A 27,604-nucleotide genomic window follows, 5' to 3' on the forward strand; every position below is an offset into this window, starting at 1 on the left:
GTATTACATTTTATATTGATCGTATTGTTATGATCAAGGTAAACAATGCTGAGGTTTCTTCTGCTCTTGCCCACAACAGATCTACCATGACCCTGTGTACTCTTATCAATATAATTCATACTTAAAACACACACTGCAAAAACCCGCAGACTAATAAAAGGGACTTTAGAAAATACTTACTAAATCCGATTAATAATACAAAATACTTTCCCTGACTAACAAAGGAATTTACAGTGCTATCTTACACTCAAGGTCATCTTGGATTCACGTACGCTCACAACACTGGAGGAGATATTATGAGCTTATCAGCTGCTCAAACCAGGAGCAAACTTCTCCACATACCACCTCCTTGTGTAATACAAAGTACCGTATTTTACACAAGATAAAGGTAACATCTCTGTGCCCTCTGTGCTTTAATATACATTTTGGCACTATAAAACTGAAAAGAAACCGTATGTCCTCATGTATGCTCCTCTACCACAAAGTGCAAAAGCATTTTGACATAGCTGCTTCTGATTTTTGATAATACTTATTAAAAGCATTTCAATATAGTTCTGCAATTCCTTGTCAGAAGTACTTACAGTAAACCCACCATTTTTCAAACAGTAAATCAAAACCAAATTCAAAGACTAAATTGCAGGTCTGGTGCACTCGCACTATAAATAAACTAATGCAGTAAGCCACAAAGCTGAACTGTAAAAAAGCAAGCAAATACAGATTAAATAAAAAATGAAAACTACATTTTATGCCTAGACAGATCCACTGAAATAAAAAGCATGAAAGAAGGATATTTTAAAACTTATATATGCCATGATTAGGATGATCCTGAGCTGCACTGACAATCCAAACGCCAACCAAGAGGTACTGTTTCAGTGCCTCACCAGTCCATTTAGAACTGGAGCATAATCATTGCATAGATGTTAACACAATGAAATTGTTTTATAGGTAAATTGTATTTGCAGCCGAGATGATAGAACAGGCAGCAGTCTCTATAAGGCTCATAGATGGAGCACCTGACCCAAACCTCAGTCTCAAGAGTTGGTTGTGTTTGAAAAAGAGAAAGGTGTCAGCTATCTACAGCTTACCAAAGGACAAAGAGGAACACTTCTCCTTTTTTGCCATAATGGAAGAATGGCCAAAGAAAAGAGTCTGTCAGGAAAAAAACAAAACCACTAACTGTAGTCCTTTGGTTATAAACAACTAAGCAGCTTTTGCAGCACCTTAAAATTTTGTCTAATGGCAATATTTCTTGACACCTTCCGTAACAGAATTTCAAAGTAAGCACTAATACACTCTTGCAGTTTCCCATATGCACAGTAAAGCTCTAAGGGTCTCAGAATGTTTCTTACACTGATTTGCTTCAGAATTCATTCAAGGCAAAGACTAAATCTCCACTTTCATTTAATAGGGAAAATTAGAAAACAGCTTAAATCTTGATTATATAAAAGCATTAGAAGAAGGTCAGCCACAATCCTCTTTGCTCTGTAGATGAACAATTCCAGAAGTGTCCTTAGAGCACTGAGACCATTTTGTTCATTGCCTGGGGGCCCCTATAGACTGTAGGTATGTAACTGCATAGCTATTCTAGAAAAATTAAGAGTCATATCAGTTGGTGAATACAGAGTAACAGTAAAAACAGGTAATAAAAATGCAGTAGGCATGCCTTTGGACATGTCAGTAGAAGCATTATTCATCTGCAATAAACATAGGAAAGTTTAAACCCTACTGTGAATACAGGGACCCAAACCCTGGAAAATTTCACATGCAGCAATGATTCACAACTCTGAGGCACCCACCATTAGGTGACTGTACCAAACAGATAATCAAATATGGTAAGTCGACCCATCACCAATGCTACCTGGCACTTCTCAATTCCTTGTGGAATCCATTATGCTGAAGACTGTGAAGGTATCTGTATCCAATTTATACTCTACCACTCACAAAAAAAAAAAAAAACCACCAAAAAAAAATACACCACCACCACCAGCCACCCACAGACAGCATAAGGAATTATTCCAAGAACAACACTGGTCTTTTATTATACCACTGTATAAAGTTTCTACCTTCAGTATCAAATGCAGTTGTGCTCTTCCCAATTAAAAATGCTATTGCATAAGTAGAAAGGGTAAGAGGAAGGCAAGACCAAAAGGTACTAGATTTCCCAATTCAGAAAGTCCTGCGGTAGAAGTCACCAGACATTAAGGAAGCCTACAGCTACAAATCTGTTCTATGCTCCTCTATTTACATCTGTTGCTGTGCTCTGTCAGAGGCAGCACCACTAGGCTAGAGGGAATTTAGATTTGACCAAATAAAGTAAGCTAACTGGATGAAAGACAACATTTAAGATATTAACGTATGAGAATATGCATCCAACCTGTCCAAATATTTAACCTGCTCTTTTGAATATCTTTCCAGCGTCTAAAAAGATGGTTGTGAGCCTCAACATTTCTTTCTACATCCAAGCCATTTTGAATAACAGCAAAGCTAAAAAACCCAGATCAGCGTTTACTAATTAAGAAATGACAACTGCTTTGCAGAACAACCCAAGAGTGTGCTTGGCCCACAAGTTAATTCCACAGCAAAAATATTAAATAGCCACTGCTTTTACCTGCTCTTCTCTCACAAGTTTTCAGTCTTAACAAATCTACCTCCATTTTCCTTTTACAGCCAAGGACAGATGCAAGGAGCAAAGACTTGCAAGGAACACGTCTGTCCCCCTTCACTCCCTCTCAGCTGAGCATGTAAATGTTTAAAGAATGCTATAAAATTCTGATTCTAAATTAATCCCAGCTGGGGAGGCACTCAGGCCCCAATCATTTTGCAGCTCATCCTCTTTCCAAACCACCTCCTCCCAACAGCCACTAGTTTTCAAAGAGGCTAAAACAGCAGATACCTCTTCTCAGAGGAAGAAACTGTGTATGGTTCTCAACTTCAACCTTTCTCCTCAGCCAGACTCTGCAAAGAGCTCTAGCATGGGTGCTAAAAGGGAGAAAAGAGCAATAAAAAAGAAGGTTATGCTGAAAAAAATAAAGGCCTAAAACAGTAGAGAAAAAGGAAAAAAGAAAATAAAACAAGAAAGAACACAAAGAAAGAAGTAATATTAAGCTTAACTTGGAGTTTAAGCAATGATTATTTTGTGCTTCCTCATTTCCTGAAAAATCACTTCTATACTACTATACATACATACACACATTGCACCCTCAGGGCTATGGGCTTTAGAAACACATTACCAAGAGCACAGCAGCATGAGGAAGCAAGAACAGCAGTGGCTGTTCCCCTAAGATATGACTGTCACACAAAGAAACCAAGGTCTCTTAGGAGCCATGCTACTCCAGAACTGAAAAGGCTGGTAAAAAAAAAAAAAAAAAAAAGACACAAACATGCTACAAAACCTATACAAATGAAGATGAACAGGAAGCACTATTTATTAATTGCATTACTACCAATGCTACAAAGAAGACAGACTCCCTTTTCACAAGAAGTCACATGGAAAAGATGAGGGGTAATGGGCAAATTACTCCTGGGGAGATTACAATTGGACACGAGGAAATTTTTCCATGATGACAAAGATCAGTCATCGGAGTAATTTCCCTGGGGAAGTGGTGGATTCCCCAACACTGGGTGCTTTTAAGATTTAGTTGGACAGGGTGCAGGGCCATCTTACGTAGACCATATGTTTGCCAAGAAAGGTTGGGCCAGATGATCCTTGAGGTCCCTTCCAGCCTGATGTTTTATGATTCTATGATAATGTGAAAGTTACAAAGCATCACTCACATTATGATGTGTATATACACGTATGCTATGTTATATACATGAAAAGACATGACTAACGCCTCATGCTGATGGGATCTGTATAGCTAGCATCACACTGTCTAGTAGACACTGATCTTTATCTTTCATCAAATAGAGCAGAGTTAAGTTGTGGTTTTGCATTATGCATAAGCAGTGAATACAATTAGACTGAAAAGCAGGCTGATCTTCTCTGATCTCAAGTGGAAAGTGTGAACTCTGATCTTCACAGGTGACAGTTCTGTACATTACTCCAATTTACTAGCTAGCTTCCTTGAATCTGTGTGCGCAATAGGAAACTCACAACACGTAGTTGTGGCTAATCTTATGCAATCCACTAACATTTAAACAAGCAAAAATATCAAATAGAAGAGCAGAGCAATTATGTTACTTTGTTTGGCACAGAGAAACTGCAATTATTTCTTGATTTTACAGTTCAAGAAGGGTGCTGAAAAACTGGAGGAAAAAAAATTAGAATGCCTACAGGAAGAACACAGAGAGCAAGAGAAGGAAGGAATTTGACCTCTCATCATGCAGAGATATACAGAAGAACCACCAGTGAGTGGTAACTACACCTAAACAAGTTCAGGCTATAAATGAGATATTTTTTTTTTTCCCAAATAGATGAAATATCTAAGAAGTGTTCATTTCCAAATTCCCAGAAGTGTGTTCATTGAAATCAGATGCTTTTCAAATATGTGCTGTATTTGACCTTGATATATCTATCTGTTCTGAAGCACGAGTTTAGGAAATTAACCATCAATGCAGTTGTAGTAGCAGTTGCGTATGTTCATATAACACTTTACAAAGGAATGAGGCATTTTGCCTCTACAGGTAAAAAACAAACCAGAGAAGTAACACTAATAGTCCAGGGCAGCACAGGAATGAAGTTCACAGCTCCTAATTCCAATTTTGCCTCTCTATGTTCCCTTCTGTTGGGTTTTGGGGGGATTGTGTCATCTGTTTTCTTTTGTGGAGGGGTGGGTTGTTTTTCTGTGTTTGGTTTTTTCATTCTATCCCTGAACTTACTTTTCTTTCCTGCTTCACAGATTCCACTTCTGTTCAATGTCTCAGACTTAACTGACGATTATTACTACTAACCTGCAACAGTGAAAAATATAACAACTGTGGAAATCTGTTGCTATTGAAGCTTAAACACAGCACATCATACTTCAGCAATATGCAAGCTAAGCCATGCAGAAAATCAAAATACCAGCATTGCTTATTCTTCACAAGCCAGTCCCACAAAATGTTAATATAGCAGGATCAATTACAGAAAACATCTTGTTTGTCAGTGTACATTTGTAATCATACCTAGTACTAGAGTACATAGTTATTCATTCTAAGTTATACTACACTACACATTTTGAAGGTAAAACTAAGAAAAATTCATATACAGAATAACGTATTTAATCTACCAACAGCTCACCACATTTATGCAAGCTACAGAACTCAATAATATGAGTTTCATAAAACCCAGTCAATTTCTAGGGCATAGGACTGCAGTGATTAAGCGCCCAGAATCCTTGACAGCCTCAAATAGGCTATGCTAAAATCCATGCAGTTTAATCCTTGCAATCTTTTTTAACCCAGGCTAGCTAGATTAAAGCTAACTTGGGTGTGCCTAACCATTTTGAAATCAGAAAGTTCGCAGACATAGCACGTGTACCCTCATTCTCAGGCTGCCTAGTCAACAGGTGCCTTGTAACAGAAAAAAGCATGGATCATTACAATCCATACCCCTAAATTTTCAGTCATTCTAGACTAAGAAAACAGCAATCAAAGCATAAAACCCTTGTCCAGTTTATGGGTAGCCAAAAATTAATGGGACCTGGGCTCTTATCTTTTCATTCACTTGTATACACTTAAATTTCTGAATATGCAATTCTTCCAGTTTCATACACAATGAAATGAAGGTGAGACTTCTCTTGAACACTCATTTCCTATTATAATGAACATATTTAGCTATTAAGACCATAATCTAATTTTGCTGAATAGTCCAACTGCAATTGTGCAGTTCCAGAGTACGTTAAATATGTCCCAACTATCACATGCCAGCTTCTGGTAATTCACCACAGTGTTTTTAAACATAGAAGAAATAGAAAATGCTTAATATATTCTTACCATTTCTTTTTCATTTAAAGATAATAACTGTAGTTATCATTGCCGTACCACAGTACAGAAACATCATGGAAGGCAACTGCTAACAGGATCATCGTGCATCAACAAGAGCATCTAATACCCCATCCCTTTGTGTCTCAGGTGCCTTTGTGCACAGGTACATGCATGCATATGGAATACATATATGCACTCCTCAAGGCACATCTTTCCTTTCTTTAATTGCAGGGTTTTTTCCTAACTTTCTTCAGACTCCTCAAGGCAACAACTTAAAGCACAGACCTGCACAATCCTAGTAGCAGAAACCCTTTGTATCATCACCAACTAAACCTCAGGGAAATTTCTGAAAAAAATAAAAACTTGCAAAATATAAGAAAAGAACACAATTCTGCATGTCCTCCTGGCCATTCACAGAAACAGTATCCATACAGCTGCTATCTCCAATTACAGGGAACACAGCACTAAATACTCTTAAACATGTCCCTGTGAGAGCGAGGATCACTCAGGCAAAATCTTTCCCACCCCAACCCCTCCCTGCGCAATCAGGCCTTATTAGCAGTGATAAATGCAGCCACAGGGCTTCAATCTGTCAACAGGAAAAGCACAGTACAGCTCAAACCAGAAGCTTTAAACACTATCCTACAAAAAAAAAACAAACTTAACATCAACATCAGCTACTCAGGCACAGTGACCATCCCTTCCTCTTCCCTCCCCCCAGTTCTCCTCTTTATTTTAAGGTGCAGGTCAAGGAGAAATAAGCAGTCTCTGGTTAAGTTGTATGCAGAATTTTAAACTTTTATTGTGTCAGCAGGAGAATGTGGGGAAACTAACAGAAAAACCAAGTTTATGCTGCCGAGTGTCATGCATCCAAATATCTTTACAAATCCAATTAGATTCCATATTTGAAACCTATGCAAAAATCAGCTTTATTGGAGCATGTTACCATTTCTAAAAAAATAAGCTGTCTGTTAACATGGAAAAGTTTTAGTAAAAGTCAAATGTAAAATCCTGTTCATGAATTTCAGTAAGCAAGACTGGGTCTATAGGGCCATGAGCTTAAGAGCTCATAAAAAACCAGAACTGTTAGTAGTGAAACAACTTAAGTTTTTTAAATACAGCTTTATATAAATAGATTTGTTATGAGCTGGAATTTAACAATTTAAAGAATTCCACTGGGAGACCATTTCCATTAGTGAATAAAAATTGCATGTATATAATAAAAAGGAACTTAACACCTTCAGTAAGTATTTTGGTGGTATAACATGGTGACACCATCACTGGCAAAATTAGTTTAATTACTTGAATATTCTTTATGGAAAGCATATGACAGAAAACACCCAAACACGTTGAGGAATCCAAACATAGCAGGGTGGGGGAAAAACCTGTTCACTGACTTTCCACTAGCAAGTTAAATTAATAGCTAAGAGACTGCTTTTACTTCATCCCTCAAGACAGCCCTTTTTCACTGTCCATTCCCAACTATACAGTGTTTAGCATCAAAATGTGTCTTTTGGGACCACAAACATCAAAAAAAACCCAAAACAAAACAACCTTTTGTATGGTGGGGTGGGAAAGAGATGGACACAACATTTCTTCCTGTTTCTGTAACTTTGAGAGCTATATATCAAAGAAACCCACAATAACGATTGCATGTAAAAATCAACACTAGAGATGGTGCCAAGTGAAAAGATAAGATGATTCAAGGGCAAAGATAAAATAATTAAAACAGCCTTTTCCAAGGGCTCCTCTAGATCTGCTAACGAACATGTTGGTTTCCAATGTGTATATATAATGCCCTCCAAAGAAAAAGTTTTGCTCCTACAATAAATCAAATCCCAGAGGCTAATCAGTCCTCTGCCACAGTGCAGCTTTACTGACAGTATTTTTGAAAAAAACAGATTTCAATTGACACTTTCAACACAACATTGTCCAAAACAACGGCAACAACTACAGGGCAGATCTCTAAAGTATGAAGCCTGTTTGTTTGTTCAGACATCTCACAGACCCATGAACTGATGTTACAAGGGAGGGTTTTTCCTTAGCAGCATGTTTATTACACTGCTTGTCATTTCCAGACTGGACTTCCTTTGCATATGCCATACCTATAGCTTTAAACATTTATTAATAAACAGATCGTTCAAATCTGTTCAGTGGAGGGGGCTGTGTTTTTACTGCCTGGTTGCAAATAAGCTCAAACCGATCTAAGTTCAGACCTCAGTGCTGTTCTGCCTGTGGCCCCTAGCAAGTATTCTGGTCACCCCCCTTCAGGCTGCACGATGGCTTGCACAATACCTTGAGTTAATTCAGGAAGCCGATCTGTCTGAAAACAAATGCACCCCTGCTCATCTTTGCAAAACCAACACCACTGCTCCCCATCCCCCTGCCTCCCAACCCCCAAAACCACACACTGCAGTTTTCCAGCGTTCCTGATATGCCTTCTTGAACCTGGTCATTACACACCCACAAAGGACTTGCATTTGATACAAGGCAGAGAGAAAGGCTGCGTGGGCAGAACTGCTGCAACTCACACTTGCAGCATCCTTCTATCTTTTCAAAAACTCCCTGAAAGTATACTATATTTCTCTGTGAAAGGATAGATTACATACTAAAAGCCAGTTCTTTTCAAGAATCAGGCACATTCAGAATAATCATCTTTCTTCCTTTGAACATGAGTTTAGTTTCACAAGTAGATTAAAAGAAACCACCTACAGGAACTACTGTGTTTTAGAAAATGTGACAAAACCAGGCTTTCTGTCACAGTCTGAACAGAGTCCAACCTACTTTTACACTTCTACAAATACCTAGTAGAAAGGGGGGAGGGAGTAGCCATCTAGTCCCCTTGCAGCTCCCTCCCAAAAAAAGCTCTCGCATACACAGGATGCTTTCAGCAACAGACTGGGATACAGTCTGGCACTCAGCAGCAGCCAGCCTACCCGGCCGGGTAAACCATCCTGCTGGAGACCACACCTTCTGTATTGTATGAAACACTACATGCTATCAGCAGTCACAAAGCCAACGCTGATTTTGTGGCAACTAGCACTACTCCAAAGGGTGACTGTCAGATGGCACAGAAAGTGGAGCATGCACTCTTACCTATCCAAATTCCTGAGAAGGCAGGCGCACACAGCTTTAGCAAAAACTCCCCATGGCTGTCACAACCAACTTCAGATGAATTATAGCAGTGAAACCTAGAAGCAGAAAGACCATGGGTATGAACAAAACTTGAATGGGAAACAAAACAGGTGTAGTCTTTTTCAAAATGTACAGGATACTGCAGAAATTGTCCTTGCAAGAAGGCAGAGGCAACAATGAAGATTTACAAAACTGTGAACCTAGTAAGTTTTTGCAGCTAATTTACTAATCTGAGAGAGCCTGCATTAGAAGCTTCTCACTAATAATCCCAGTCTTTCTTTCATCACCCTTTCTCTGAACCAAGCTATTTTTTTCAAGAACAAATTTTGCCAGGCATGTGGAGATTAAAACAAACATTCGGTTACACCTGAAAGAAAGGGGCCATGCAGCAATGCTGTGGCCCACTTCTTCCCTCACTACTCAACATAAAGCCTATCACGCATGTCAAACAAGGGAAAGCAGGAGTCGGTTATCTAAGTCACAACATGCAGTCCTTTAAGTTGTCTCCAAGAGTAGCAAGGAAAAAAAGTTGCAGAGTTGGTCCCTCCTATTTACCAGGTCCTGTAATAAAATCTGTATTGTTTCAGCATTAGCTTTAACATCTGACCTCTGCCTATTGCTACAAAAGGCTTGCATCTGTAAATGACAGAAGCCCTCTAAAATTAGACTTGAGCAAACACATGTAACCATGGAGATTTATGCTGCAGTCCCAAGAACTCCGCAGAGGCACAAGCTGGAGGTAGAGCACATACTACCAGTGAATTTTTGTCTTCCTCTGCTCCCACCAAGCTCACACGTTAAGAGATCTGCGGTGAATCATACCAAAGAGACAAATTAAAATCCAACTCTAAAGCAGACCGGAGGAGGAGATCTAGATAATTTCTCCAACCTGGTTTTCCTCAATCCAGTTCACTGCACAGCTACATAAGCACCTGTGCTGATATAAGACAGAAGAGGCAGGGGACAGGATATGCAGACAAGGATGGCTTCTTTCAGCTGCAATGCCAGCATAAACTGCACGTAAAATCATGGTACAAACACTATTATAATGATCTCCGAAATCTGATAGGTTGATAAGCATATAATTTTAAGGTACTCGTTGCTACTCTCCTAAGAGTATTTCTAGGCAGAGTTGAGGAAATTTTGAATACTTTGTGGCAAGAACGTTAGCACCAACCAAAATTCTTTTAAGTGCTAGACAGCACTATCAATACAGGTCAAGAAAGTATCAAGAAAGTAATTACTGCTATCTTCCTTTAAGCAATTAAAAATACAGCTTTCAGAGCTGGGTTTTTATTGCAAGTTAAGTTTAGGCTTATTTACAAAACATTGTGTGAAATTAAGACCTTGCAAAAATGAGAAGCATCATCAAAAGAGCTGCAGTACACAAAAAAATAAAGAGCAGTAAAAGCAGTTTCCAAAAGGTAGAGAGAACTAAACTCATGTTTCAAAAAAGGTAGCATTCCAGGAAGAACTGCATTTTGACCTGCATATTACCTGTAAACTGAGCCTGTCTCTTTCAGGTAGAATCACATTCTAATTTGGGAGTAAAGTTCAATTATAACCTCAGTCTAATGAAGCAAATAAAAGGTTTTAAAAAAAAACCACACACACACAAAACCTAACAACTATCCACTTGTGATTGCTACTGACATTTTGGGCAGCAGGTAAATAAATTCCACAGATTGTGGCCTTCTGGTCAAGAAAAAATTTTCCCTGTTTTCTTTAGCGTGAAATTCTTCACCTATTCAAGCATTACTAAGATGCATCCTAATTCTAACTCAGAACTCTCCATTTTCTTTGGTGTTAAATTACAGACCTGCTGTGTAAAGGCAACTTTAAAAAAAAAAAAAAAAAAAAAAAAAAAGATCGACCGTGAAGCTCAATTGTGATTGGGAAGGCTGCCTACACAGTGGAGTGAGTGAGAAAAAACACACTTTCAGAGCTGAAAAAACTTTGGTGTAGGCGTATGTAAGGAGGGAGGGAAAGAACGAACTTGGTTCTACTGAAGGCAGCTATTTTCTTACACCACCCTTGAAAAAACTAAAATGTATTGCTCAAAGAGAATTCAAAGGATCTTCTGCTGTGTTCCAGATGTCAATCTGCAGTACCACATCCAAGATGTCGAATCCTTGCAGATGCATCCCCCTGATTTCTGAACCTGCCACCTACCCAAGGAATGCTTCACTTCCCCCACTTCTCTGCTGCATCCTGCAGAAGTTGTTCTCACAGAGCCAGTCACCTGCAGAACAGCAGTTCTAAGCTTTAGAAGCCTTATATAATTAATAACATTAGGAAGTATTGAAATTGTAGCCAAAGCCTTTTCAAAAACAGGGGAAAGAGAATGCTCTCTAGCAACACTAATTAGCATTTATTCTCAGCTGAATCAAACAGTATTCGAAACTGCTGAAAAAATAACCACACGAAATTCAGATTTTTTTTCTCATAGACACTAAAAAAAGCTATTTTCTTCCCTAGCCTACACAGCCTTCAGTCCATTCATCTCCCAAGAAAAGTGAGCAGGCCTTTCAGGATGTCCTACTAACTAATCCAGATTTTCAAAAGAAAGGAGGAATGCGCATCAGTTGAAAGTATCCTTCTCAGTCTTCTTTAGGAAGGCACCACCTATACATGTTATAGTTTCTAAATAAAGAAGTCTACATGAAGTGTTCTTGTGCCATCATAAACCTATGGAAATATTTTTAATAGGTCTGTCTTTCCCTTCATAATAAAACCAAAAGGCTTTTGACATACATGAATTAGCTGATTATTACTGTATTTTCTACTAGAGGAATGAAGACAGCCGGGACAAGTTTCACCATTGAACTTCAACAAACATAAGGTGATGCATTACAGGGAAAAGGTGGCGACACTGCTCCCTACAGCGCTGGACGCCAGCCTGCAACCTATTTTGCAAACCCCAGTCACAAGGACATAGGACTTCAGCACCTAATTCTCTTGAATGTGTTCAGGATGGTATTTTCAAGGCCCTTTGCCTAGCAGATGATTAATACCTGCATCCACAATACACTGCCATAACAGGGAACAGCCGCCTACAGAGTAGCACTCCTGTAAGGCCACCTTCAACCAAAGCTTTTTACAGGGCTCTACGTTTCAGTGACAGCACACGTTTGGCTGGAGACAAAGATTCTGAATGCCAGAAACTGATAAATAACATTACTACAAAAGTAAGCTCCATTTTTATACACCTTTTCAACTATATTATTGTTAAGCACTAATGGCTCTTACTCACACAGCTAAGAGAGGATTTTGAAAAGCACCAAGCCAGCTGACTTGCACAAACCCTACATGGCAAGCAAAAGCAGCGCACAGCTCACAGCTAAGCTCTTAAAATTACTCTTAGAACAGAAGACAGTTGCTCCTGAAGCTCACTGAGGCACAATTTCTTCTAGGTCAGAAAAACAGGTAGGGATGAAGTATCAAAAGGAGGTATAAAACTCATCAGCAGTAAAACCTCCCGAAAAAAAGGAGAATCTGAAACAATTACTATGAGAAGGTGAAAAACACTGAAGCAAGAAAAGAAGGTGATGTAGAAACTTGTACACAAAAATAAAAGTAGTAAAAATTGAAATACCTTATTCTAAAAAAATAAGGAGTCTGTATACCTTATTCTAGATTAAAAAAAATGGAGGTTTTTATTATAGAAGGTATACAGATTCATATTAAATTTTGAAATTACAGCCATCTTGAATTTCACCCTGGTGAATAGTTAAATACTATTTCTGACACATTAATAAAGCCTCTCTACATACTAATACACATAAACCAAAAATGCATGAAAATATTACACAGCAAATTAATCACATACATAGAATTTACATCCTAATAAAGCATATCCTTTCATGCTTGGCTTGTCAAGCTAAAGAACATTTGATTCAAGAGTCACTGTCAGCATAATCTGATCTCTTGTATTCTTCCATAAATCTCACTTTTACATAAAATGAAGTTTTATTTCTTATTAGTGAGAACAGAACAGCTCAAGGTGGTTTGGAAGGCTGCCTTTTACCTTCAGGCTCAAAGATCTCCCGTCAGACTAAAAAAAAACCAACCCAACCGGAAGAGCACAGAGGGCTGTCAGGGGATTCTCTGCTGCTGCTGACATCAAATTCAGAGGGAATATTTACCTTCTGCTTTTCAGACACTAAGACCTTCAGGAATTTCTCAGAGATATGCTACTAACAAGGAAGAAAGCTAAGCTAGTGAAACATTTTTACCTTCTCATACCTTTTTGTAAAATAGCAGTATAGAAAGAGATTTTTAAATCTAATTATGTAAGGGATATTCACCTCAGGCTGGGGGGGTGGGGGGGTGGGGGGCGGGGTGTCTGGGTAGACTCATTTTCTGTGTTGGTTTTTCCCTCCCATTAAGGGTAAACTAGAAGCCTGATGCAGATTTACAGAATGATACAAATTAAAATACCTTTGACGTAATAATTATACAGTATCAATCAAAATCAGTAACATGGCATTTAATTCATTAACTACTTTGATGCCCTGTCAACAGGAGTCAATTACTATAATTCTTAACATTCTTCTCAAAAGGGGTAAAGGAACAAACTTTCATTTTAATTCATTCAACCTGAAAAGACTATTTCTGATGTTCACAAAATCACTTTAGTGCAGTAAGCCATAACCTTTCCTACTTATTCACAACTACCATGGCTTACACATTTTTACAGTGAGGTCAGTTTTTTTCTAGCCACACAGCATGTGACTGTAATAGCATAGAAATGGCTTTATGTTTAATATAATTACACATGCTACAAGTAAAGTAGCTATACCAAAAAGGTACTGCTGAGTTGAAAGAGCTTCTCATCTATGTATTAAAGTTTTTCTCCAGTCATGAACTAACCAAAGTGAATCATCAAGGGATTTAAAGAGCACAACCACGAAAATGTGAACTTTGGTGTTATTCTTGACAACAGTAAGTACTTTAAAGTAAGGAATGCAAATACTTCAGTTTGAAATGGAGAAAACCAACAACAAATGCAAACAGAGTCCAGTTTTTTCCCCCCCTTACATGAAGTACCGACCCACCCTTTTTGCTGTCCAGTATTGCCTCTTCAAAAGTTAGGTTTCTCTTCAGCAAAGTTGTCCTATTGCTTGTTTTTCAGTCTACCTTTGTCACAAGAGAGCTGTGAGGGTAGGACTTTTCACTGTAGGAGTTACTGCTGCCAAACAAAGAACTAAGAATCTGTCTATGGCAGAAAATACTGGAGGAGCAAGGATAAAGAGAAAATTCAGCTAAGAATTTGCAAATTCCTAACTTGAAAGCACACTATTTTTCCATTTTGCCCGCCCCCCCACCCCACCCCAGGTAACTTCAATCAATGTGCTGTTAAAAGAAATGAAAAAGGCTGAGATGGCATGTCAACTGACTTCCGTATTTGGAATTTTAAATCTGTTTTGTCAATGAAAACAGAGGAAGCACTATAGAGAATATGCCATTGCTAGGAAGCTTTCCCCTGATAAGGGCTCAAAGTGCTTTGCAGATAAGGTAAATATCATTAAACCAAACAGAAAAAAAAAAGGGGGGGGGGGGGCGGAAATCAAGGCAAGCGAAAGAAAAGGAGTTGCTTAAAGTTATCCAGCAATCAAGTGGTAGTCAGAAATATTAGTCTCTCAGCTTCTAGCACTCATGACCAAGGACCATAATGACTTTTCATATGAAGGCTTTCATGAGCACTTTGATGAACTGATAATACATATAATCTATGCAGCAATAAATTAGCTAAACAAATTAGATACTGAAAATAAGGTGGCAGAGAACTACCTAACTGTGAACAACTGAAAAGCCACAAAGCTCCATTACTGAACACCATCTGCATGCACGCATCAACCACCAGGTTTCCATTGGCATGTACTAATGTCTGTCAACAAACAAAAAATGAAATCATATTTCCCCAATGTTTCACAACATACCAGTGTATTAAAGAAGCTTCACTACTTTAGCCTTTACCACAAAAAGCATTTAAACCAGGAATATCCAAAATAGATTTCTGTTAACTGCATATATGCTGTGAGCACTTTTAAAAGCCTCCTGTCACCTTCAGAGCATATCACACCATACATCTGCTACAGAAGGAGGCTTAACAATAAAAAGCTGTATAGATATATATACTGTAGTGATGCAGTTACTTCTTTTAATGATTTTTTGGGCAGTTTCAAAATATCCACGAGAATATGAAAAATTCTACTCCGAGTAGAATTTATTGTCTTCAAAAGCTATTGAAGCTATTTCAAACAAAATCCTAGTAATCTCTAAGCAGTTTCGCACTCCATAAGTCATATCTGCTTCTATCCCTAATTCAAATTCAACTATAATAAAAAAAGACAATTCTTTGGCTAGAAAGTGTTTTTCATATGTAACCAAACTTCTGCTTTCCTATGTTACAAGTCTTCCTTCAAGGAACAGAAAACACTCATCAGCACTGCCTCTGGGATAAAGTAGAACTCATTATTTCCATCCTACTGAGAGACAAAAGTAATTCAAGATGCTGCCTCCTGTCACACCCAAGGTTTCCATTTTCAGTGGAGAAACCCTCTTTTACACCAGCATTTCATCGGAACCAATAACCAAAAAAACACAAGCACCTTACCTCCCCATCCCCACTTGACTCACTTGGCTGACCTGGTAATTTCCATTAGAGTGGGGGTTTCTCTGCCCATTCAAGGACCTTCATGCTGTTTGTCAGGTTAAGATAAAATTTAAAAGGATTCTTTGCCTGTTACCCCAGGAAATTTACAAACTATTTTGTACTCTTCTCAGCAGACACCTCATCTACATTTCAAGATATAGTGTTCTATAAACAACATTTCACAATTTTCCTCTTGGTCATGCAACTCTTCAAAAAACAAAAAAAAAAGGCATTTTTCTGTCTGCTTAGACAGCACCAATATTATTACAGATTACATTAAAAAGCTTTGTAAAGAATTTATTGAAAACAGGCAGTCTAGCAATTTGACCACATGTCTAAGAGCTATGCATAATTCAAGCGAGCAATTTTACTTGTCTGTTCTGCAATTTTTCCATTAATGAAAATAATATTTACTTCACAGGGGTCAGAGTGATTAATTTCCATGAAGAGCTTGAATCTAAAACAGAGGGTAATTTGATAGCAGAGAAAGTGAAGGAGAAACAAATTAATTTTATATTTATTTTCAAATGAGAAAATATTTGAATTGCAGCAGAATCAGCTACTTTTCAATTTCAAAAAACATTACCAAAATTGCAGGCAGTAAAGAAATCCAATGCTAATATAACTTCTCTCAAACCACATGCCCAGCCATGAACAGCAAGAGACTCTTCAATGCCACATTTTATGTGAACAGACAAGTTTTGGAATCTGCCTTGATTCTTGTCAATTCCAAAGTGGCTGGAGTTTCACTAATAAAATGAGATGTAACATTTTGAAAACTGCTAATTTATCTGTGGGAAGAAAGAGAGTTGCAGAACACTCTGAACATATTACTTTTAATAAACCCAAACTGAAAGAGAAATGTAAAAAAAGCAGCTATATTAATAGTCTGTGGATTCATGAGATAACTATTAAGGATTCATGAAAGTCTATTCCCAGCTTCAACTGTTCAAACTCAAGGCCAGAAAAATCACACAGTCCAATGTACTACATAATTATTTAAACAGTATTCTTAAGATGGTCTCACTATTACAGAACCATTTGCGCCCAAACTGACCAGGTATAGCTAAGAATCTGATCTACACCTTTTTTTCTTTCGTTAAAAATAAAGTGATTTTGAATGTCTGACTCAACATAGAATTCTCTTATTTGCCAGTAAGTACACAGAAGTAAGAATTTACAAATACATACTTTTCCTGCTTCTTTTAGTCCAAGAAGCACCGAGAAATTAGGCTACTTCATGTAGATTACTTTGGGTATTTTAAATTAATTTCTGGAGTATGTTTGATAGAGAGTAAAGAGTCTTAGGAAAAATGGTCTTTGTCAAAGCAAGTATCTGATGCATTGATGGACAATGTATTATAGAATACATACCACGTTGACACTGACATTAGATACATCACCTTTAAAAGTATCAAGGTCTGAAGGTAAACAAGTAATTACAAAATAAAAGATTGAAGCAGAGTTAGGAGATTGAGATATAAGGAAGTCAGGGAGGGGGGTGCTGTTGGGGGCGGGGGGGGGGGGGGAGGGGGGCTGGCACACGCTGGGGGAGAGAGCTAGGACAGCCTATATGTTTACCTACAAACACTGCAGTTAAAACACTTTAACTAACACCCTTGGATACATAGAAAATATCCTGTTGAACAGCTTGTGGTTTTAATAGAAATACCAAAAAAAGACACCCTTGTTTCTAAAGAAACTACAATTCTAGGGAAGAAACTAAAATAATTGTTAAAATGGGAAATTAGATTATGAGGAAACAAAACAGCAAGGTCATCCATTCTTAATGAAGTACATGAAACATTTCCATGTTTCCACAAGTGGAGATTCTACACTTCCGTAAGCATTCATGAGTGCTGGGGAAAAACACAACCTAAGAGTACAAGAGCAGAAAAAAAGTGACTTAACATAATACCATAGCATAAAGGGTGACAGCATAGGTTTTGTTGGAGTTTTTTTCTTAGATGCTCAAAACTGAGTTTATTTTTACTTTACAGAAAGATACATGAATCTTAATAACTGCAAACCTGCAGCACTAGGCCAATGTAATCGAACAGCAGTTACAGAAGCCACAGATGTTAAAGAACATAAAACTAAAGGGGGTGGGGGGTGTTTACAACATTAGCAATTAGAGAGGCCAGTAAATACTACTTTTTTTTTTTTTTTTTTCCCCCAAGCCACAGAACCACGGTGGAGGCATGACACCACCAGCAGCAGCAGCACTCTTCCACAGAGCTTTGGGCAGCTCAGCTCAGCCAGGGTGGAAGCACCTGTCTCACCCTCCACCCAGAAGCACCCACTATCCACATCTGTTTCTCATTCCAATATATTCTGTATGCCAGAGATTTGCGTTAAGGAGGAGAAAATTCTATAATCTTACACCAAGCTTAAAAGTTCAAATGTAAAAGGAGAATTGCTAACAGAAGCACACTACCTGTATACATTGCAAGTGAGCATTTCCTTTTAAGCAATTTCACAATCCAAACAGCAACTTTTGCTCTAGTCTGTTTGAGCCATTGTCCATCACAGCCAAGAATACACACAAATAAATTCTTCACCTGCTTCCCTATATCCTCTAGGGCAGAACAAAACCACTCTTCTAAATAAAAGCCTTGAAAAAAGCCTTTTCCAGTGATTCATTCAAATAAACATAACAGCAAAAGTTTACATTCCAGTATTTGAACATAAAAATAAATAGCTACTATAAACCTTGAGGGAGAAAACTAACACATTGTTCTTTAGTTTTTCATAAAACTATTTGTCCATTCATACCAGCCAACTGAAGTGTGTGCAGCTCAGTGAGCTATACTAACAAAACAGCTAAAAATAAGTGCTATTAGGTAGAAGTTATGGACTCCACATGACATGTCATTCCTTTTAATATGTAGATATAGGAACATGTCTTTAGGAAAAAAAGTTATTCTCTCATGTTAATTAAGAACAAGCCAACCCAGTGATGACTAATCATTTTGAGATGCTGTCCACAATATTCCTACCTAAAAAAGCTTGCCTGCATGCCTGCAGTGAAACCCAGCAAGCTTTAAAATTTTTCCATTTCGAGATTAGCTGTAAAATGCACTGTCCTGAGAACACACCGACAAAGCTTCAAACTGCTTCACAAATAGGAGAACGCTTCAGAGAAAAGACCATCTCAGCTGTATTGTGGCCACTTGAATTACTTAACAGCAGATTTTTTTCCCCATGCATTTGGAGACCCATTTTGAAAATCTATAGGGTTATTATATGATGCCACTGACAGTGCTACAAAGAGCCTAAGGCAGGTCTCTCAATTATTTTTATCCAATCCTAACAATATGACAGTGTCATTACTACAAAAGCATGATGGTTAGCTTCCAACAGGATTGGCAAAAGCATGGGAAAGAAAACATCAGTAACACATCACATAGAATTCAAACCATCAAACAGGAATGTGGGGCACAAGCACAACTTCAATGAATCCTGCTTATGAAAAAAACCAGACATACCATAAGTGGCAGCTCATTTCAGAAACATCCTATTAAGGCCATACAGGGCCAGTCAAACCCATTATAAAGCATGTACACGCTGCTGGTGGGGACAGCTCTCTTCCCCCTTCTTTGGAAGTGTTGGCTTTTAGCAGGATTGATCCCTCACTTCAGCCCACATCTTCAAGTGGAGGAGGTAGAAAAAAAGTAGGTAAGTTGGAGCAGGAGGAAGACAAAAGCAAGATGCGCCTTTTCACGGGCTGCATGGGCTCGTGCCAGGCTGGTCTGGCTGTACCTCTTCACCCTGAGCTTCCAAGGAGAAAAACTCTCAATTTTGCTAGGAAAATACATGTCCTATCAAACACTGCTACAACAGCAACTGCCAAGAGAGGGCCGAGCTCCAAGATACCTGAATGAAAAATCTCCTCTTATTGGCTTCACTAGTTACCCCAGGCAACTATTCATTGCTTTGAGGTAGAAAAAAAAAAAAAAAAAAAAAAAAAAAAAAAAAACAAAAAAAAAAAAAAAAACCACAAAAAAAAAACACACTGAAATTTAGCTAAGATACTAATTTTATCTGGTATTAGCAAGCTTAAAATCTGTCAATATACTCCAAAGTTAGGTTCAAATGTAGTTTGACTCTTATTCCAAGAGATTCAGTACAAGCGTTTGAAAAAAATGCAGCAGATCTAGTTACATGGCACACTTTCCTTTTTTAGTGTGACTGATTAAGAGGAACTGAAGATGAGCTTCAGCAGTCCTGATATCCTATAGATAGTAGACAAATCAAATAAGTGCAGACTGGTGTGCTCTGTTAATAGATCTTCATCTGACCTGCAGCAAGTAATCTCATAATTCATATGTAAAACTGCTCTGCTGAACTAGTTCTTAAGAAATTGTTACCTAGCAGTTACACACAAGAACAACTTGCTGCAAAAGGTGCTTGAAATCCAAAAGAAAGAGAGCCACCATTCCACGTATCACTTCAGTGTTTGGGTACAGAATACTTAGCAGTTGTAGTTTCGATTTGGTAAACAGAAATGTCTTTTCTTGACAAGGGAATGTTTTCAACTCTGAAGACATGTATTTTTTACATGACTTCGGAAGGTACCACATACTTCATTTAAGATGATGACCTAAAAGGACTTTCCCATGACCAGGATCTCTACCACCACAGTCACATAAAGCCTAAGCATTAAGACGACAGCACTCTGCTGCACAGGGAAGACACCACACAGCAAACCCATACTCCGCACAGAATTGCAATCACCATGTTCATACAGCACTCCAAGATGCACAGATTTTAAACACATTTTTAAGAGTTTTATTAATACCTCCAGTCTCTGTTGAATTGGGGAGCCCACAACTAGACACAGCACTCCAGATGTGGCCTCACCAGGGCAGAGGAGGAGGATCATCTCCCTTGACCTGCTGGCCACGCTGCCCCTAATGCGCCCCAGGGTCCCACTGACCTTCTTGGCCACAGGGCACACTGCTGGGTCATGGGCAACTTAATGCTACAGGGTCTCAATTTACGGTCTTGGGTTGCTTTCAAACACAAAAATACCTTCATCATAAATATTCTCCCTGGCTTTCTGAAATATTTGGTATCAGTGAAGCACAAGCAAGGGTTCCTTTCCTCCTATCTGGATTCAACACAAAAAACACTATCACCAAAACTCACCTAAAAACCCACCTGTCACTTGAGTGCACTTGTCCAGAGAGGAGCATTTGCTTTTCTCCAAAGGAATGCCCCTTGTGATTGCTACACTGGGCAGCAGGCTGCAAACACAGTTTCACCAAGGAGAAGATGGGAATATCAGCACTGCAGAAGGTTCTGCAGGAAAACTACCTTCACCAAACCATGCTGCCAGGATAGCATATGCTCACAGATTCAGCACTTTGCTGCTCTTCTCATTCAAGTGCTTCACTTAGTTTTGTGTTATACAAGTTACAGAAAAATCCTAATATGCTGAAAATCAAATCTTAAATAACTGCGCACGGTAATTAGAGGAAAATTACAGCCTATACAAAAGGACTATTTCAGAAAAAAACCCAGCTGTAATTACAAGCATCAAAAGTAAATAAAGAATGTCAATGTAACTGAAACCAAATACCTTTTCAAAATAAAAGTAATTTAAGACAACAAAAAACCCTTCAGATGAGTGACTCACCACTCCACCCAAGTCCTGAAGCACCAGAGACACCTGTGAGGCCCAGAGGTGACCTCACTATCCAAGCAAAACCAAAGTAAACTACTCCGAGTCAGGTCACACCAAGAAAAAACATGCTTAGCTTAATGGAAGACTAATTTGGCTGTATGGTAATGAACACAAAATAAATCTAGCTATTGAGAGAATATTATAGGAACTCTCCTCTTAGAAACTGCCTACGAGCATTCACATGCTGCCTTTACACTTCATTTTCCACCAATTCAAATTCTAATTCACATTCACTAATTTGCCAACAATTGTGCCTAGATCTGGAAGGAAAGAGGAAGAAATGGGAAAATAGCAAGATGCCAAGCCCCCTACTTGAAGAAATTGCTGGCTAAAGCCTACTGTCTCTTTTCAGAATTTTTTGTGGGACTTCAGAAAGTTTATAAATATCTCCTTATATTTGAGAAATACAGCTTAAGACTTTTAAACAATTTACCTTTAACTACAGTTGTTATTTTCTTAATCATGCTTATATTCACAGCACAAATACCATACTGCAGGATTCACAAAGGGATTTTTTTTTTGCAGCTGTATTTTTGTTAGGTTAATTTCACAAACCATCTGTTTCTCAATAAAATACATGCATAATGGGATATCTGCCTTAAAACAAGCTCTCACGTAAAAGGTTCTACCTTCCTCCTCCTTCCTTTCAGGCCTCAGTTGGCAGATGGTCAAGAGGATGTTTATAGTAATAGAGGATGTTTATCAACCAACCTTCAGAGGTTAAAAGAGGCTGACGCCTTAATAAAAACATTTGACAATGCCTTTTAGCACTCAAAGTTCTGAATGTGTAATGCATTGAAATAAATCTATTAAAATACTAGGAAAATACTGATCCTGAACTCACATCTGCGAAGTTGCCTACACCTATGTGGGTTTTAAATCCCCAAAATACAACCTTCATTCAACCTCTAACATATTTAAGCACAGTCCCCAGTGACTTACAGGTTTGAGAACAAAATGTTTACAAATTCCTGGTTGTTCTCATATTGCACTTTTGATTAAACCACCTTTTGCTTTTGAAGCCAGAAAGTGGAAGTTTGGTAAAATTATTAACCTGGTCACAGTCAAACTTGCATAAACTTTACCAGACTAACCACAGAAGAACAAAAGCTATACTAGCATACTGCATTTGCATGGGCTACAGAAGACATTGTTCAATGTTATAGGTCAAGACTAATTCACATTCTACATATAACTTCCTTACTGGAGTCTTCTTTATTGCCCTTTTGTGAAACAAGACTTACGCCATTTCAGAGAGACACAACCAAGTAAGGCAAGCTGAGGGTCAGCAGGTCTCTCGCTGGGCACACTTGGCCCCCTCAGGGACCCCCCTCAGGGCCCCCTCAGGGACCCCCCCCACAGCCCATACACTTCCATACATGCAAGTTAATTGTCACTGCTATGGAATCACGCTGCATTTTGTGATATTGTATTTCTACAAGATTTCAGCTAGTTCTCCAATTACTCACTACTGGAAAAGGCTTACCTTTTTAAAGGAAAAAGCCAACAAAAACACTAACAAAAAAACCCCAGATCCAACCCACCACACACTAAGGCCTGACTACTGCTCAAAAGGATACACCTTTTAAGAACGCACTTGGGACACAAACCCAAGTGACACAAAATCCTACTTTTGCTCCTCATGTTTATACTGTTGGAGAGTAATGTTATGTTCATATTAAGTCTGAAGGAAGCGGGAGCTGCAGAGGACAGGAGTCTTGGGGGTTTCCCACTCTCTCAGCCCTTCCACATGCTGTCACCAACAGCCAACTGGTGACGTGGTGAACCAGATTAAGAGAACCAACTCAACTGGAACCTGAGATGTCACCTTTGGCAGACTAGCTTTAAAAAAAGGCTATTATCAATCAAGTTTACTGAATGACCACCAGAATGCCCATGCTAGCAAGAGGCTACATGGGAAAGTGCAAATGAGTGCAAGACTCACAGTTTTCAGCAGTAACTGAGTTAATTCAGACTGGATTAAAATTGCCCAGGAAGCTACTACATTAATCATATACATTTCCACACGCCATTTTCCAAAGCTTCTGTTCCTGCAATTTTTATTATCTTATGCCTAACACCACCTAAACAAGGAAATCTGATCTGGGCTCTTAAACAAGACCCTCTTCCCTCATACCACCATGTACACCAGGCCCTAATCCAGCACATCCAACACACAGCCAGTAAAGCAGAGCCTAACAAAAAAGTGCATCTCACACAGATCAAGAGGACTCTGATCCACATGAAAATAATACAGACACCGCTAGTTAAAACTTCAGGAAGGAGGTACTAGTACTGATTACAGAAGCAGAGTGAGCATTTCTCAGATTTAAAGCAGGGCAATTAATTTTTTCCCCTTGTACTTTTTTTAAAATCAGTAGATCCAAGTCCTGTAATATACAAACTAATACTGACTATGCATCAAGCTGACCATTCCCAAAGTGACTGCTCACAAAATTGTCTACTAATTACTTCCACCTTTTAAAAATGTTAAACTATATTTTGGCTCCTAAAAACAGCCTTGGTATTAACTTATAAAGTATTTTTGTATGTTTGTATTAATTATATTAATATATGTCTAAAAAGCATTTCTAGATTATTTCTAAACTTAAGATACTTCTAAAAGAAAAATACCATATATAGAAAGCCATTAAATGATACAGGTGACCCCTTCAGCAACTTTCAAATTGGATTATAAGCATAACTGCACATGTATACAGCATACTAATTGTAAATATCCAATATATTTTGCTCTAGGTAACAAACTCATGTTTTTAAAACAAGGGAAATCAAAAGAGTATTAAAGATTTTTAATTGTCTGTGACCTAGCAAGGATAAGTAGTATACTTCTCACTGGGTATCATTCTTACTGATTGAAATACCAGTAATTTCCCTGTAGACCAAAGCAGATCTTATCAAGTAACTATTATGCACTGAAGAGGCCATAAATTAATAATGGTATGCAGTGACTTGATACTGTATGGGGGGAGGAGGAAGGTGGAAAAAGAATACACATGATGTCCATGAATTGCAATTTGCTTCTGAACAGTATGCTATCACCAATTTCACCAGCGACAGATGAAACAGGTAAATTACTTGCCAGCTCCCATGTGAAGATACACAGCTCTTAAAAGAAAGTTTCCATGCAAATCACATCATGTCAGCTCCCTATTATCTAGAAAAGACTGCATTAGCTCTGAAGTTAGTGACAGCAAGTTACATCTTTTGATGAATTGCTTGGCTTTACAAAGGGAAGCAAATTAATCTGTAAAATTTAAGCCTTGTAATATAAAGAATTAAGAGCATAGCTTCTGCAGTAAAGATATAGCAAGCCACCTAAGCAGCAGATGCACTTTATCAGAGAACCAGAAATCAGAAATCTGTTCCATGGATCAAAATACATACACATACAGACACACGTACAGTTCTATACTAATCTGTGCCCTTAAAGAGAACAACAGATGAAAGACAGACAAGATAAAGTATGCAGAAAACAACAAAAAAAAAAACCAGCAACAAAGCAGTATTTTCATATTTCAAAGTTACAGTAATACAGGATTGAGTTTAACAAGCATTTGAAAACATTCTGCAAGTACACTCCATAGAGGGCTCACATCAGCGAGAACCAATACTTAAATGACACAGATTGGAAGGAACTTGACTGTCATGTGTCTAAAAGACAACATGATAGGTCTAGTTAAGTGAATTATCGGCGCTCTGGAAGAACAAAAGCCATACTAGGACACCACAAACACCATGCATGTGAAGAAAATGTTCTTTCTTAATTAGATGCAGTCACAAGGAAAGACCTGGAAGTGCAGCTTACGTGGAAAAGAGCCTCCCAAAGAGTAAGTTATTAGGCAAGCTAAGAGGTCTCAGGGGGAAAAAAAAAAAAACCAACCCAAGCTTCAGACTTCTCCATTACCTTAGTCCAAAGTTAGGTGCTCACAGCACTTTGTTCCAGCAGACCTGGCTAGAAGAGAGGATGGGATTCTAGGAAACAGGCAAGGACTGCACATCCTTGGGATAAAAGGGACACTTTGGGGCATATTAACATGACAGCTACTTTAAAGTAGTGATCTATGTAGAAACAGGACATTAAAGACACTAAAACATCTGGCCATTGTGATAGAAGTTACAAATCCAGAGTGATCAAGAAAAAAAAAGATTTAAGTGCAAAGACTATAGCATACATAACACAAATTGAGCCTCAAATCGCTACATTTTCCCTATTACTTTGTTGTTTATACTTCTAACACCTTTTTTCAAATGTTTCATGTCCAGTGCTTGATGATGTAACAGAATTTGCTTTGTTCTGCTTCAAGGGCAACGAATACATGGAGTTAAAGACCTATACAGGGAGCAAGAAGATACCAGATGAACTCTGTAAACTCAAACACAAGCTTTGCTAAAGAAATCCATGCACAGTCTTCTGAGTGCATGCTGTTGACAAGAAGAATTCTCGGCCTTCATAGCAAGACGGAAGTTGCAGTTCAGCTGTGGTCTTAGCTCTTGCTGGAGGTGAAGTGCTCAGTACATCCTGTAGGAAGAGCACTATCTAATTTCACTGTTCTGGAATGATTTAATTTTTTTCAGATACCTCTTGCTTATCTTTGTAAACCCACATATAAATATATCCATGCACAGGAACCTGACAAGTCAGTCCAGAAGTGGTGGATATTTGCATTTCAGATGCCCTAAACATTTCATTCACAGCTCTCATTTGTACCCTACTGCATTCCACATGGCCATTGCTGCCCGAGTCATTTACAGTAACCAAGCTATCCTCACCACCTTTCAAACTACAGGTTAGACAGCTATCAGTTTACCACTGCCAAAATCAAGTTTCTTTCCACATTATTCTATTTCTCAGATCCAAATAAATTATTTATAAATAAAGGGGCTTTTTTTCATATAACCAAATCTATATGACATTGACTTAAATCCATGCTCATTTCAAGTTTTACCAGATTTCCTCAAATGCATGCTGCCATCTTTCTTACCTACAGAATAACACAGAAATAGTCAGTAAATGACTGATTTTGGAGGGCACTGCAGAACACTGCTGTGGCTCATTTATACTGACTTTTTCCTTTCAGGGAAGTGAAAGAAATGAAACAGTTATTTGAATTCTCATGCAATCTAATCAGTTTTATTCAAAGATGTGCATAATACAGGCATCACTGTGACAGCAGGAAGACTAAATATCAACAAAAAGTTAAATCTCACACATTTATCACCAGACTGTGTCATTTAACCTCTGATCAGAAATCTAAAAAATCACATCATTTCAAAATGCAACCTTCTGCAATGCAGATAAAACAGGTAATATTCCAAACCCCAAACAAAAAGGCAAGGAGTAGCTGGCGATCATGGTCTTTTCTCCCACAAGCTAAGCAGAAAAATCCTAGAACTAAAACAAAATACTAAAATCAGCAGCAAATACTGGATAGCCATAGCCTTATGTCAGATCTTGAGACTACAGGAAATGAACATATGAGGTGTGAATGCGTTGAAGTCAACAGGAGTTGGACATCGAGGAAATTACACTTTTGTTTGTCTTAATAATGCAAAGATAACTGGGGAACTCTGGTAGACAACAGTAGTTAAATAAGGTTACAAGCAACTTCACATATACTTTACTCAACATAACTAGAATCCCATTGTTACAAGGCATGCCACTCTGCCTGGCTTTACTCATCTGCAGCAAGGCAAAGGCTGCGTTTCCCAAAGCTACTTCTAGTTGTATGACACCAATATCTACACCTCTGAAGCTTTATGCCTACCGCATGCTGATCTTGCCACTACCAATCAAGCCACTGGTGGGAATAATAATGCATTGTAAGCCAAGCAGGAATTTGTTAACACTAACTTAAACATACAATAGAGGAAGGAGACAGGAAGTGCATGGAAACAATTCTGCAAACCAAGCTCAAGGAAAAAAAAAAAAAATCTTACCGAGTCTCAAAAGAAATGCTAGAGTTTAGAGATGAAGTATTTGTACATTGCAGTGTTTCTATAAATACCTTTGTTCAAAAGAAAGCATCTATCTTTCCCTCCAACTTTTAACATGCTACATGCTGTCAGCTTAAGAGGTACTCTGAGCTCAGACAAAAAGAGTACAAGCCTGAAAAAAGCAGGTTAAATTGGAGCACGTTGTGAAACAGTACATGGAGACAGATACTTGCTAGGTAAGTGTGAAGACAATCATAGATATG

General features: G+C 38.3%; 1 protein-coding gene across 9 annotated transcripts in view; it reads right to left on the reverse strand.

Moving 5' to 3' along the window:
- The window catches only part of SIPA1L1 (signal induced proliferation associated 1 like 1), a 220,839-nt gene that overhangs the window by 140,896 nt on the left and 52,339 nt on the right, over positions 1-27,604 (reverse strand). For 7 of the 9 annotated variants that reach the window (XM_037393750.1, XM_037393753.1, XM_037393758.1 and 4 more), the window contains one exon: positions 9,001-9,095. The exons of 1 other annotated variant lie outside the window; for it this stretch is intronic. The gene's annotated coding sequence lies outside the window, so the exon portion shown is untranslated. Of the gene's footprint in view, positions 1-2,893; positions 2,980-9,000; positions 9,096-27,604 lie in introns of all 9 variants that reach the window. One more of the 9 variants, XM_037393754.1, reaches the window with a different exon arrangement.

Source organism: Falco rusticolus, chromosome 7 (genome assembly GCF_015220075.1).
Source record: "Falco rusticolus isolate bFalRus1 chromosome 7, bFalRus1.pri, whole genome shotgun sequence".
Lineage (NCBI taxonomy): Eukaryota > Metazoa > Chordata > Aves > Falconiformes > Falconidae > Falco > Falco rusticolus.